This window comes from Somniosus microcephalus, chromosome 33, assembly GCF_052327205.1.
Source record: "Somniosus microcephalus isolate GS21.2 chromosome 33, FLI_Smic_1.0, whole genome shotgun sequence".
NCBI lineage: Eukaryota > Metazoa > Chordata > Chondrichthyes > Squaliformes > Somniosidae > Somniosus > Somniosus microcephalus.
In genome coordinates, this window is record NC_141019.1 from 2842120 (window position 1) to 2856913 (window position 14794).

Genomic DNA, 14794 nt, shown 5'->3' on the forward strand with positions numbered 1-14794 from the left:
TTTCTTTCATGAATGATTCATGTCAGAGACCGCACAGAATACTATGAGGAAAATCTTTATGGGGAGAATCCATCTAATAAGGTGCATCAGAAACAAAATAAAGTGCGCCAGTTGACTACCGAAAATGTCACCACATATTTCTGTACCGACCAATTGCTGAGCAGGGGTGCAGTAGTCCAAGGAGGTTTATTTGGGTACTTTATAACACATTCAGAAGACTGCACTTTGAACACTGTATTGGCCAGCAGTACTACTAAAGGACTCAAGAAAAAGCCAATCAGACTGATAACAGGTATTAAATCAATCAATAATGAAGAGGTTTTATAAAGGTATGAAGGGACATGATGCAGGTTTTATAAGGGTAAGAAGGGACATGATCCAGGTTTTATAAGGGTGTGAAGGGACATGATCCAGGTTTTATAAGAGTATGAAGGGACATGATCCAGGTTTTATAAGGGTATGAAGGGACATGATCCAGGTTTTATAAGGGTATGAAGGGACATGATCCAGGTTTTATAAGGGTATGAAGGGACATGATCCAGGTTTTATAAGGGTATGAAGGGACATGATCCAGGATTTATAAGGGTATGAAGGGACATGATCCAGGTTTTATAAGAGTATGAAGGGACATGATCCAGGCTTTATAAGGGTATGAAGGGACATGATCCAGGTTTTATAAGGGTATGAAGGGACATGATCCAGGTTTTATAAGGGCATGAAGGGACATGATCCAGGTTTTATAAGGATATGAAGGGACATGATCCAGGTTTTATAAGGGTGTGAAGGGACATGATCCAGGTTTTATAAGGGTATGAAGAGACATGATCCAGGTTTTATAAGAGTATGAAGGGACATGATCCAGGTTTTATAAGGGTATGAAGGGACATGATCCAGGTTTTATAAGGGTATGAAGGGACATGATCCAGGTTTTATAAGGGCATGAAGGGACATGATCCAGGTTTTATAAGGGTGTGAAGGGACATGATCCAGGTTTTATAAGGGTGTGAAGGGACATGATCCAGGTTTTATAAGGGTATGAAGGGACATGATCCAGGTTTTATAAGGGTATGAAGAGACATGATCCAGGTTTTATAAGGGTGTGAAGGGACATGATCCAGGTTTTATAAGGGTATGAAGGGACATGATCCAGGTTTCATAGGGGTATGAAGAGACATGATCCAGGTTTTATAAGGGTGTGAAGGGACATGATCCAGGTTTTATAAGGGTATGAAGGGACATGATCCAGGTATTATAAGGGTATGAAGGGACATGATCCAGGTTTTATAAGGGTATGAAGGGACATGATACAGGTTTTATAAGTGTATGAAGGGACATGATCCAGGTTTTATAAGGGTATGAAGGGATGTGATCCAGGTTTTATAAGTGTGTAAAGGGACATGATCCAGGTTTTATAAGGGTATGAAGGGACATGATCCAGGTTTTATAAGTGTATGAAGGGACATGATCCAGGTTTTATAAGGGTATGAAGGGACATGATCCAGGTTTTATAAGTGTGTGAAGGGACATGATCCAGGTTTTATAAGGGTATGAAGGGACATGATCCAGGTTTTATAAGGGTATGAAGGGACATGATCCAGGTTTTATAAGGGTATGAAGGGACATGATCCAGGTTTTATAAGGATATGAAGGGACATGATCCAGGTTTCATAGGGGTATGAAGAGACATGATCCAGGTTTTATAAGGGTATGAAGGGACATGATCCAGGATTTATAAGGGAATGAAGGGACATGATCCAGGTTTTATAAGGGTATGAAGAGACATGATCCAGGTTTTATAAGGGAATGAAGGGACATGATCCAGGTTTCATAGGGGTATGAAGAGACATGATCCAGGTTTTATAAGGGTATGAAGGGACATGATCCAGGTTTTATAAGGGTATGAAGGGACATGATCCAGGTTTTATAAGGGTATGAAGGGACATGTTCCTGGTTTTATAAGGGTGTGAAGGGACATGATCCAGGTTTTATAAGGGTATGAAGGGACATGATCCAGGTTTTATAAGGGTATGAAGGGACATGATCCAGGTTTTATAAGCGTATGAAGAGATATGATCCAGGTTTTATAAGGGTATGAAGGGACATGATCCAGGTTTTATAAGGGTGTGAAGGGACATGATGCAGGTTTTATAAGGGTGCGAATGGACATGATCCAGGTTTTATAAGGGTTTGAAGGGACATGATCCAGGTTTTATAAGGGTATGAAGGGACATGATCCAGGTTTTATAAGGGTGTGAAGGGAGATGATCCAGGTTTTATAAGGGTATGAAGGGACATGATCCAGGTTTCATAGGGGTATGAAGGGACATGATCCAGGTTTTATAAGGGTATGAAGAGACATGATCCAGGTTTTATAAGGGTGTGAAGGGACATGATCCAGGTTTTATAAGGGTGTGAAGGGACATGATCCAGGTTTTATAAGGGTGTGAAGGGACATGATCCAGGTTTTATAAGGGTATGAAGAGACATGATCCAGGTTTTATAAGTGTGTGAAGGGACATGATCCAGGTTTTATAAGGGTATGAAGGGACATGATCCAGGTTTTATAAGGGTATGAAGGGACATGATCCAGGTTTTATAAGGGTATGAAGGGACATGATCCAGGTTATATAAGGGTATGAAGGGACATGATCCAGGTTATATAAGGGTATGAAGGGACATGATCCAGGTTTTATAAGGGTGTGAAGGGACATGATGCAGGTTTTATAAGGGTGCGAATGGACATGATCCAGGTTTTATAAGGGTATGAAGGGACATGATCCAGGTTATATAAGGGTATGAAGGGAGATGATCCAGGTTTTATAAGGGTATGAAGGGACATGATCCAGGTTATATAAGGGTATGAAGGGACATGATCCAGGTTTTATAAGGGTATGTAGGGATATGATCCAGGTCCTATAAGGGTATGAAGGGACATGATCCAGGTTTTATAAGGGTATGAAGGGACATGATCCAGGTTATATAAGGGTATGAAGGGAGATGATCCAGGTTATATAAGGGTATGAAGGGACATGATCCAGGTTTTATAAGGGTATGTAGGGATATGATCCAGGTTTTATAAGGGTATGAAGGGACATGATCCAGGTTTTATAAGGGTATGAAGGGACATGATCCAGATTTTATAAGGGTTTGAAAGGGCATGATCCAGGTTTTATAAGGGTATGAAGGGACATGATCCAGGTTTTACAAGGGTGTGAAGGGACATGATCCAGGTTTTATAAGGGTGTGAAGAGACATGATCCAGGTTTTATAAGCGTATGAAGGGACATGATCCAGGTTTTATAAGGGTATGGAGAGACATGATCCAGGTTTTATAAGGGTATGAAGGGACATGATCCAGGTTTTATAAGGGTATGAAGGGACATGATCCAGGTTTTATAAGGGTATGGAGAGACATGATCCAGGTTTTATAAGGGTATGAAGGGACATGATCCAGGTTTTATAAGGGTATGAAGGAACATGATCCAGGTTTTATAAGGGTATGAAGGGACCTGATCCAGGTTTTATAAGGGTATGAAGGGACGTGATCCAGGTTTTATAAGGGTATGAAGGGACATGATCCAGGTTTTATAAGGGTATGAAGGGACATGATCCAGGTTTTATAAGCGTATGAAGGGACGTGATCCAGGTTTTATAAGGGTATGAAGGGACATGATCCAGGTTTTATAAGGGTGTGAAGGGACATGATCCAGGTTTTATAAGGGTATGAAGGGACATGATCCAGGTTTTATAAGTGTGTGAAGGGACGTGATCCAGGTTTTATAAGGGTGTGAAGGGACATAATCCAGGTTTTATAAGAGTATGAAGGGACACGATCCAGGTTTTATAAGGGTATGAAGGGACATGATCCAGGTTTTATAAGGGTATGAAGGGACATGATCCATGTTTTATAAGTTTGTGAAGGGACATGATCCAGGTTTAAAAAGAGTATGAAGGGACATGATCCAGGTTTTATAAGGGTATGCAGGGACATGATCCAGGTTTTATAAGGGTATGAAGGGACATGATCCAGGTTTTATAAGGTTATGAAGGGACATGATCCAGGTTTTATAAGGGTATGCAGGGACATGATCCAGGTTTTATAAGGGTATGAAGGGACATGATCCAGGTTTTATAAGGGTATGAAGGGACATGATCCAGGTTTTATAAGGGTATGAAGGGACATGATCCAGGTTTTATAAGGGTATGAAGGGACATGATCCAGGTTTTATAAGGGTATGAAGGGACATGATCCAGGTTTTATAAGCGTATGAAGGGACATGATCCAGGTTTTCTAAGGGTTTGAAGGGACATGATGCAGGTTTTATAAGGGTATGAAGGGACATGATCCAGGTTTTATAAGGGTATGAAGGGACATGATCCAGATTTTATAAGGGTATGAAGGGACATGATCCAGGTTTTATAAGGGTATGGAGAGACATGATCCAGGTTTTATAAGGTTATGAAGGGACATGATCCAGGTTTTATAAGGGTATGAAGGGACGTGATCCAGGTTTTATAAGGGTATGAAGGGACATGATCCAGGTTTTATAAGGGTATGAAGGGACATGATCAAGGTTTTATAAGGGTGTGAAGGGACATGATCCAGGTTTTATAACGGTGTGAAAAGACATGATCCAGGTTTTATAAGGGTATGAAGGGACATGATCCAGGTTTTATAAGGGTATGAAGGGACATGATCCAGGTTTTATAAGTGTGTGAAGGGACGTGATCCAGGTTTTATAAGTGTGTGAAGGGACGTGATCCAGGTTTTATAAGGGTGTGAAGGGACATAATCCAGGTTTTATAAGAGTATGAAGGGACATGATCCAGGTTTTATAGTCGTATGAAGGGACATGATCCAGGTTTTATAAGGGTTTGAAGGGACATGATGCAGGTTTTATAAGGGTATGAAGGGACATGATCCAGGTTTTATAAGGGTATGAAGGGATATGATCCAGGTTTTATAAGGGTCTGAAGGGACATGATCCAGGTTTTATAAGGGTATGAAGGGACATGATCAAGGTTTTATAAGGGTGTGAAGGGACATGATCCAGGTTTTATAAGGGTATGAAGGGACATGATCCAGGTTTTATAAGGGTTTGAAAGGGCATGATCCAGGTTTTACAAGGGTGTGAAGGGACATGATCCAGGTTTTATAAGGGTATGAAGGGACATGATCCAGGTTTTATAAGGGTATGGGGAGACATGATCCAGGTTTTATAAGGTTATGAAGGGACATGATCCAGGTTTTATAAGGGTATGAAGGGACATGATCCAGGTTTTATAAGGGTATGAAGGGACATGATCAAGGTTTTATAAGGGTGTGAAGGGACATGATCCAGGTTTTATAACGGTGTGAAAAGACATGATCCAGGTTTTATAAGGGTGTGAAGGGACATGATCCAGGTTTTATAAGGGTATGAAGGGACATGATCCAGGTTTTATAAGTGTGTGAAGGGACGTGATCCAGGTTTTATAAGTGTGTGAAGGGACGTGATCCAGGTTTTATAAGGGTGTGAAGGGACATAGTCCAGGTTTTATAAGAGTATGAAGGGACATGATCCAGGTTTTATAAGGGTATGCAGGGACATGATCCAGGTTTTATAAGGGTCTGAAGGGACATGATCCAGGTTTTATAAGGGTATGAAGGGACATGATCCAGGTTTTATAAGGGTATGAAGGGACATGATCCAGGTTTTATAAGGGTATGAAGGGACATGATCCAGGTTTTATAAGGGTATGAAGGGACATGATCCAGGTTTTATAAGGGTATGAAGGGACATGATCCAGGTTTTATAAGGGTATGAAGGGACATGATCCAGGTTTTATAAGGGTATGAAGGGACATGATCCAGGTTTTATAAGCGTATGAAGGGACGTGATCCACGTTTTATAAGGGTATGAAGGGACATGATCCAGGTTTTATAAGTGTGTGAAGGGACATGATCCAGGTTTTATAAGGGTATGAAGGGACATGATCCAGGTTTTATAAGGGTATGAAGGGACATGATCCAGGTTTTATAAGGGTATGAAGGGACATGATCCAGGTTTTATAAGGGTATGAAGGGACATGATCCAGGTTTTATAACGATATGAAGGGACATGATCCAGGTTTCATAGGGGTATGAAGAGACATGATCCAAGTTTTATAAGGGTATGAAGGGACATGATCCAGGTTTTATTAGGGAATGAAGGGACATGATCCAGGTTTTATAAGGGTATGAAGAGACATGATCCAGGTTTTATAAGGGAATGAAGGGACATGATCCAGGTTTCATAGGGGTATGAAGAGACATGATCCAGGTTTTATAAGGGTATGAAGGGACATGATCCAGGTTTTATAAGGGTATGAAGGGACATGATCCAGGTTTTATAAGGGTATGAAGGGACATGTTCCTGGTTTTATAAGGGTGTGAAGGGACATGATCCAGGTTTTATAAGGGTGTGAATGGACATGATCCAGGTTTTATAAGGGTATGAAGGGACATGATCCATGTTTCATGGGGGTATGAAGAGATATGATCCAGGTTTTATAAGGGTATGAAGGGACATGATCCAGGTTTTATAAGGGTGTGAAGGGACATGATGCAGGTTTTATAAGGGTGCGAATGGACATGATCCAGGTTTTATAAGGGTTTGAAGGGACATGATCCAGGTTTTATAAGGGTATGAAGGGACATGATCCAGGTTTTATAAGGGTGTGAAGGGAGATGATCCAGGTTTTATAAGGGTATGAAGGGACATGATCCAGGTTTCATAGGGGTATGAAGGGACATGATCCAGGTTTTATAAGGGTATGAAGAGACATGATCCAGGTTTTATAAGGGTGTGAAGGGACATGATCCAGGTTTTATAAGGGTGTGAAGGGACATGATCCAGGTTTTATAAGGGTGTGAAGGGACATGATCCAAGTTTTATAAGGGTATGAAGAGACATGATCCAGGTTTTATAAGTGTGTGAAGGGACATGATCCAGGTTTTATAAGGGTGTGAAGGGACATGATCCAGGTTTTATAAGGGTATGAAGGGACATGATCCAGGTTTTATAAGGGTATGAAGGGACATGATCCAGGTTATATAAGGGTATGAAGGGACATGATCCAGGTTATATAAGGGTATGAAGGGACATGATCCAGGTTTTATAAGGGTATGTAGGGATATGATCCAGGTTTTATAAGGGTATGAAGGGACATGATCCAGGTTATATAAGGGTATGAAGGGAGATGATCCAGGTTATATAAGGGTATGAAGGGACATGATCCAGGTTTTATAAGGGTATGTAGGGATATGATCCAGGTTTTATAAGGGTATGAAGGGACATGATCCAGGTTTTATAAGGGTATGAAGGGACATGATCCAGATTTTATAAGGGTTTGAAAGGGCATGATGCAGGTTTTATAAGGGTATGAAGGGGCATGATCCAGGTTTTACAAGGGTGTAAAGGGACATGATCCAGGTTTTATAAGGGTGTGAAGAGACATGATCCAGGTTTTATAAGGGTATGAAGGGACATGATCCAGGTTTTATAAGGGTAGGGAGAGACATGATCCAGGTTTTATAAGGGTATGAAGGGACATGATCCAGGTTTTATAAGGGTATGAAGGGACATGATCCAGGTTTTATCAGGGTATGGAGAGACATGATCCAGGTTTTATAAGGGTATGAAGGGACGTGATCCAGGTTTTATAAGGGTATGAAGGGACATGATCCAGGTTTTATAAGCGTATGAAGGGACGTGATCCAGGTTTTATAAGGGTTTGAAGGGACATGATCAAGGTTTTATAAGGGTGTGAAGGGACATGATCCAGGTTTTATAACGGTGTGAAAAGACATGATCCAGGTTTTATAAGGGTGTGAAGGGACATGATCCAGGTTTTATAAGGGTATGAAGGGACATGATCCAGGTTTTATAAGTGTGTGAAGGGACATGATCCAGGTTTTATAAGGGTGTGAAGGGACATAATCCAGGTTTTATAAGAGTATGAAGGGACACGATCCAGGTTTTATAAGGGTATGAAGGGACATGATCCAGGTTTTATAAGGGTATGCAGGGACATGATCCAGGTTTTATAAGGGTATGAAGGGACATGATCCAGATTTTATAAGGGTATGAAGGGAAATGATCCAGGTTTTATAAGGGTATGAAGGGACATGATCCAGGTTTTATAAGGATATGCAGGGACATGATCCAGGTTTTATAAGGGTATGAAGGGACATGATCCAGGTTTTATAAGGGTATGAAGGGACATGATCCAGGTTTTATATGGGTATGAAGGGACATGATCCAGGTTTTATAAGGGTATGAAGGGACATGATCCAGGTTTTATAAGGGTATGAAGGGACATGATCCAGGTTTTATAAGCGTATGAAGGGACATGATCCAGGTTTTATAAGGGTTTGAAGGGACATGATGCAGGTTTTATAAGGGTATGAAGGGACATGATCCAGGTTTTATAAGGGTATGAAGGGATATGATCCAGGTTTTATAAGGGTCTGAAGGGACATGATCCAGGTTTTATAAGGGTATGAAGGGACATGATCCAGGTTTTATAATGGTATGAAGGGACATGATCAAGGTTTTATAAGGGTGTGAAGGGACATGATCCAGGTTTTATAAGGGTGTGAAGGGACATGATCCAGGTTTTATAAGGGTGTGAAGGGACATGATCCAGGTTTTATAAGGGTATGAAGGGACATGATCCAGGTTTTATAAGGGTCTGTAGGGATATGGTCCAGATTTTATAAGGGTATGAAGGGACATGATCCAGATTTTATAAGGGTTTGAAAGGGCATGATCCAGGTTTTATAAGGGTATGGAGAGACATGATCCAGGTTTTATAAGGTTATGAAGGGACATGATCCAGGTTTTATAAGGGTATGAAGGGACGTGATCCAGGTTTTATAAGGGTATGAAGGGACATGATCCAGGTTTTATAAGGGTATGAAGGGACATGATCAAGGTTTTATAAGGGTGTGAAGGGACATGATCCAGGTTTTATAACGGTGTGAAAAGACATGATCCAGGTTTTATAAGGGTGTGAAGGGACATGATCCAGGTTTTATAAGGGTATGAAGGGACATGATCCAGGTTTTATAAGTGTGTGAAGGGACGTGATCCAGGTTTTATAAGTGTGTGAAGGGACGTGATCCAGGTTTTATAAGGGTGTGAAGGGACATAATCCAGGTTTTATAAGAGTATGAAGGGACATGATCCAGGTTTTATAAGCGTATGAAGGGACATGATCCAGGTTTTATAAGGGTTTGAAGGGACATGATGCAGGTTTGAAAAGGGTATGAAGGGACATGATCCAGGTTTTATAAGGGTATGAAGGGATATGATCCAGGTTTTATAAGGGTCTGAAGGGACATGATCCAGGTTTTATAAGGGTATGAAGGGACATGATCAAGGTTTTATAAGGGTGTGAAGGGACATGATCCAGGTTTTATAAGGGTATGAAGGGACATGATCCAGGTTTTATAAGGGTCTGTAGGGATATGGTCCAGATTTTATAAGGGTATGAAGGGACATGATCCAGATTTTATAAGGGTTTGAAAGGGCATGATCCAGGTTTTACAAGGGTGTGAAGGGACATGATCCAGGTTTTATAAGGGTATGAAGGGACATGATCCAGGTTTTATAAGGGTATGGAGAGACATGATCCAGGTTTTATAAGGTTATGAAGGGACATGATCCAGGTTTTATAAGGGTATGAAGGGACGTGATCCAGGTTTTATAAGGGTATGAAGGGACATGATCCAGGTTTTATAAGGGTATGAAGGGACATGATCCAGGTTTTATAAGGGTATGAAGGGACATGATCCACATTTTATAAGGGTTGGAAAGGGCATGATCCAGGTTTTAGAAGGGTATGAAGGGACATGATCCAGGTTTTATAAGGGTGTGAAGGGACATGATCCAGGTTTTATAACGGTGTGAAAAGACATGATCCAGGTTTTATAAGGGTGTGAAGGGACATGATCCAGGTTTTATAAGGGTATGAAGGGACATGATCAAGGTTTTATAAGGGTGTGAAGGGACATGATCCAGGTTTTATAACGGTGTGAAAAGACATGATCCAGGTTTTATAAGGGTGTGAAGGGACATGATCCAGGTTTTATAAGGGTATGAAGGGACATGATCCAGGTTTTATAAGTGTGTGAAGGGACGTGATCCAGGTTTTATAAGTGTGTGAAGGGACGTGATCCAGGTTTTATAAGGGTGTGAAGGGACATAATCCATGTTTTATAAGAGTATGAAGGGACATGATCCAGGTTTTATAAGGGTCTGAAGGGACATGATCCAGGTTTTATAAGGGTCTGTAGGGATATGGTCCAGATTTTATAAGGGTATGAAGGGACATGATCCAGATTTTATAAGGGTTTGAAAGGGCATGATCCAGGTTTTACAAGGGTGTGAAGGGACATGATCCAGGTTTTATAAGGGTATGAAGGGACATGATCCAGGTTTTATCAGGGTATGGAGAGACATGATCCAGGTTTTATAAGGTTATGAAGGGACATGATCCAGGTTTTATAAGGGTATGAAGGGACGTGATCCAGGTTTTATAAGGGTATGAAGGGACATGATCCAGGTTTTATAAGGGTATGAAGGGACATGATCCAGGTTTTATAAGGGTATGAAGGGACATGATCCACATTTTATAAGGGTTGGAAAGGGCATGATCCAGGTTTTATAAGGGTATGAAGGGACATGATCCAGGTTTTATAAGGGTGTGAAGGGACATGATCCAGGTTTTATAACGGTGTGAAAAGACATGATCCAGGTTTTATAAGGGTGTGAAGGGACATGATCCAGGTTTTATAAGGGTATGAAGGGACATGATCAAGGTTTTATAAGGGTGTGAAGGGACATGATCCAGGTTTTATAACGGTGTGAAAAGACATGATCCAGGTTTTATAAGGGTGTGAAGGGACATGATCCAGGTTTTATAAGGGTATGAAGGGACATGATCCAGGTTTTATAAGTGTGTGAAGGGACGTGATCCAGGTTTTATAAGTGTGTGAAGGGACGTGATCCAGGTTTTATTAGGGTGTGAAGGGACATAATCCAGGTTTTATAAGGGTATGAAGGGACATGATCCAGGTTTTATAAGGGTATGAAGGGACATGATCCAGGTTTTATAAGGGTATGAAGGGACATGATCCAGGTTTTATTAGGGTATGAAGGGACATGATCCAGGTTTTATAAGGGTATGAAGGGACATGATCCAGGTTTTATAAGGGTATGAAGGGACATGATCCAGGTTTTATAAGGGTATGAAGGGACATGATCCAGGTTTTATAAGGGTATGAAGGGACATGATCCAGGTTTTATAAGGGTATGAAGGGACATGATCCAGGTTTTATAAGGGTATGAAGGGACATGATCCAGGTTTTATAAGGGTATGAAGGGACATGATCCAGGTTTTATAAGGGTATGAAGGGACATGATCCAGGTTTTATAAGGGTATGAAGGGACATGACCCAGGTTTTATAAGCGTGTGAAGGGACGTGATCCAGGTTTTATAAGGGTATGAAGGGACATGATCCAGGTTTTATAAGGGTGTGAAGGGACATGATCCAGGTTTTATAAGGGTATGAAGGGACATGATCCAGGTTTTATAAGGGTCTGTAGGGATATGGTCCAGATTTTATAAGGGTATGAAGGGACATGATCCAGATTTTATAAGGGTTTGAAAGGGCATGATCCAGGTTTTACAAGGGTGTGAAGGGACATGATCCAGGTTTTATAAGGGTATGAAGGGACTTTATCCAGGTTTTATAAGGGTATGAAGGGACATGATCCAGGTTTTATAAGGATATGAAGGGACATGATCCAGGTTTTATAAGGGTTTGAAGGGACATGATCCAGGTTTTATAAGGATATGAAGGGACATGATCCAGGTTTTATAAGGGTATGAAGAGACATGATCCAGGTTTTATAAGGGTATGAAGGGACATGATCCAGGTTTTATAAGGGTGTGAAGGGACATGATCCATGTTTTATAAGGGTATGAAGGGACATGATCCAGGTTTTATAAAGGTATGAAGGGACATGATCCATGTTTTATAAGGGTATGAAGAGACATGATCCAGGTTTTATAAGGGTATAAAGGGACATGATCCAGGTTTTATAAGGGTATGAAGGGACATGATCCAGGTTTTATAAGGGTATGAAGGGAAATGATCCAGGTTATATAAGGGTATGAAGGGACATGATCCAGGTTTTATAAGGGTATGAAGGGACATGATCCAGGTTTTATAAGGGTATGAAGGGACATGATCCACATTTTATAAGGGTTGGAAAGGGCATGATCCAGGTTTTATAAGGGTATGAAGGGACATGATCCAGGTTTTACAAGGGTGTGAAGGGGCATGATCCGGGTTTTATAAGGGTGTGAAGAGACATGATCCAGGTTTTATAAGCGTATGAAGGGACATGATCCAGGTTTTATAAGGGTATGGAGAGACATGATCCAGGTTTTATAAGGGTATGAAGGGACATGATCCAGGTTTTATAAGGGTATGAAGGGACATGATCCAGGTTTTATAAGCGTATGAAGGGACATGATCCAGGTTTTATAAGGGTATGAAGGGACATGATCCAGGTTTTATAAGGGTATGAAGGGACATGATCCAGGTTTTATAAGGGTATGAAGGGACATGATCCAGGTTTTATAAGGGTGTGAAGGGACATGATCCAGGTTTTATAAGGGTGTGAAGGGACATGATCCAGGTTTTATAACGGTGTGAAGAGACATGATCCAGGTTTTATAAGGGTATGAAGGGACATGATCCAGATTTTATAAGGGTATGAAGGGACATGATCCAGGTTTTATAAGGGTATGAAGGGACATGATCCAGGTTTTATAAGGGTATGAAGGGACATGATCCAGGTTTTATAAGGGTATGAAGAGATATGATCCAGGTTTTATAAGGGTATGAAGGGACATAATCCAGGTTTTATAAGGGTATGTAGGGATATGATCCAGGTTTTATAAGGGTATGAAGAGACATGATCCAGGTTTTATAAGGGTATGAAGGGAAATGATCCAGGTTATATAAGGGTATGAAGGGACATGATCCAGGTTTTATAAGGGTATGAAGGGAAATGATCCAGGTTATATAAGGGTATGAAGGGACATGATCCAGGTTTTATAAGGGTATGTAGGGATATGATCCAGGTTTTATAAGGGTATGGAGAGACATGATCCAGGTTTTATAAGGGTATGAAGGGACATGATCCAGATTTTATAAGGGTATGGAGAGACATGATCCAGGTTTTATAAGGGTATGAAGGGACATGATCCAGATTTTATAAGGGTTTGAAAGGGCATGATCCAGGTTTTATAAGGGTATGAAGGGACATGATCCAGGTTTTACAAGGGTATGAAGGGACATGATGCAGGTTTTATGAGGGTATGAAGGGACATGATCCAGATTTTATAAGGGTTTGAAAGGGCATGATCCAGGTTTTATAAGGGTATGAAGGGACATGATCCAGGTTTTATAAGGGTATGAAGGGACATGATCCAGGTTTTATAAGGGTGTGAAGAGACATGATCCAGGTTTTATAAGGGTGTGAAGAGACATGATCCAGGTTTTATAAGGGTGTGAAGAGACATGATCCAGGTTTTATAAGCGTATGAAGGGACATGATCCAGGTTTTATAAGGGTATGGAGAGACATGATCCAGGTTTTATAAGGGTATGAAGGGACATGATCCAGATTTTATAAGGGTATGAAGGGACATGATCCAGGTTTTATAAGGGTATGAAGGGACATGATCCAGGTTTTATAAGCGTATGAAGGGACATGATCCAGGTTTTATAAGGGTATGGAGAGACATGATCCAGGTTTTATAAGGGTATGAAGGGACATGATCCAGGTTTTATAAGGGTATGAAGGGACATGATCCAGGTTTTATAAGGGTGTGAAGGGACATGATCCAGGTTTTATAACGGTGTGAAGAGACATGATCCAGGTTTTATAAGGGTGTGAAGGGACATGATCCAGGTTTTATAAGGGTATGAAGGGACATAATCCAGGTTTTATAAGAGTATGAAGAGACATGATCCAGGTTTTATAAGGGTATGAAGAGACATGATCCAGGTTTTATAAGGGTATGAAGGGACATGAAAAGAGAATGCAAAGCCACACTCAACCTCATCCTGCTGTGCCTCTCATCACCTCCCCATCACTCTGCCTTCCCTACCCTACTCCTGCACATCCCTACTCACACCAACTTACCTTGCACCTCCACCCATCCCTCTCTATCTACATTATCACATCCCCATCTCACTAGCCACCCCTCACACTCACCCTCATCCTCGTGCAATCATACCAACTAACAACACACAACGGTAGGCACTTGGGTGTTTTATCCAAAGTTAATGTAATGTTTCTGTTAATGTGGTGTCAAACATTGAAACCTTTATTTTCAACACTTTGCATTCTTGGACAGATGTGTGTGCACCTTTGGAAGTGGCTTAGTGAGTTGCAGTGAATGGTGAGACATAACAGTACTCCCCGCAATGGTGATGTGTGTGAAAGGAATGGCTTGGGCATTGTAGGGATGCTTTATGGTGTTGGTGTGGGGTGGTGCCAAACTGGCGCATCATGTAGCAGCCAGGGTGTACAGCATCAAGTGAAGTAAATCTGGCCATGGTGCCGCCATCCCTGGCCTCCCGGGCAGCAATATAGTTGGGTGCTGATGCCCTGTGTCTTGTGCAGCATCAGGTGATTGCGGAGGACGTTGCTGGTGTTGATGTTGGTGCTGCTGGTGTGCCTGGTGAT

The 14794-nt window shown here is 41.2% G+C and overlaps 1 protein-coding gene across 7 annotated transcripts in view; it reads left to right on the top strand.

Moving 5' to 3' along the window:
* Window positions 1-14794, top strand: part of LOC147096930 (rho guanine nucleotide exchange factor 25-like) — a 550157-nt gene that overhangs the window by 411144 nt on the left and 124219 nt on the right. The gene's annotated exons all lie outside the window — the stretch shown is intronic.